At 34.2% G+C, this 1,159-nt stretch overlaps 1 pseudogene; it reads left to right on the top strand.

Moving 5' to 3' along the window:
- LOC115291086 overlaps positions 1 to 1,159 on the top strand; it is a 46,727-nt pseudogene that overhangs the window by 19,991 nt on the left and 25,577 nt on the right.

Here is a 1,159-nt window from a genome sequence, read left to right as displayed (position 1 = left end):
TTGATTATTCTCAATTAAATCACCAAAGGTGTTTCATTTTCGATAAGAGAAATTTTAGTCCAGTGTTCAGAAGCACTAAGAGAATAAACTATTTTATCTAGATTGGTAGAAATTAAAATGTGTTTTTTCTAATGTTTTTTAATGTGTTTTTTAATGTTTTTGTTATTGTAATTGTCAATATTGTCTCATAGCCCATTTTCATTTCCCACCTAAATGGGAAAAATAGAATATATTTAGAACATTTTGCCCCAGTTGTTTCTCTGAAATGTAAAGATAGATTTTTTGTGCTCAGTCTATACCAATTAAACATGAATATTTCCATTAACATACGTACAGAAAGACTTACTTTATCTTGTAATATTTTAACTTTGCAGCAATATTAACTTTAAATGTCAAAAGGTTAGTGGTTCTTCAGACGTTGTTAAATGTTTAAGTATCCATTCTCATGACCCTCATGTAGTAGAGCTATTCACCCAAAATTGATTTCCACTTCTTGGGCACAGAGCCAGCCTACATTTTTTGGTCTCTAAAGTTAGATGTGGCCATACACCTGAGTTCTGACCAATGAAATGGGCATGGAAGAAACGTATGCCATTTTTTGTGCCAATGTTTCTTGGAAGGACATATGCTTCCAAGAGCAAAAGATGTGTTTTTCCCTCTGTTGCCCAGACAGAGATGGCAAGGAGGCTCTAAGGGATAGCAAAGCCACAAAATGGAAAGATCTGGGTCTCTGTGTCTCCATGTAAAGGCATGCACCCATGGTCCAGTAGCTAGTAGGTATGTGGGAAATAAACTTCTCTTTGTTACAACAGTTAATGTTGCCCAAACGAATACTTTCATATAGAAACAGGCAAGGGGCTAGTAACCACATGGTAGCATATGATTTATATGATCTTTTAGAACTTTCTCAGTTGAAATAGGGACACCAAGTAGGAAGTTCCTTTTGAAGGGAGATCCAGGTTGCTTCGGTCATTCAACTCATCAACAATTGTCTATCAAATTGGATGCTCATTTTTCATTAATCTATTTTTTTAAACTTAAAAATGCCAATGTATTACCAATTGTTAATTTTAGAGTACATTTTCACAGATAGCTGCCTCCTCATGCTTTTGTTCAATTTTTTCCATCAGACAATATAATGGAGAAAAATATTTAAAAC

The sequence above is a fragment of the Suricata suricatta genome, chromosome 5, assembly GCF_006229205.1.
Source record: "Suricata suricatta isolate VVHF042 chromosome 5, meerkat_22Aug2017_6uvM2_HiC, whole genome shotgun sequence".
NCBI classification, from domain to species: Eukaryota; Metazoa; Chordata; class Mammalia; order Carnivora; family Herpestidae; genus Suricata; species Suricata suricatta.
The sequence above is the reverse complement of the archived record's forward strand: the minus strand, read 5'-3'. Positions and strand labels throughout refer to the sequence as shown.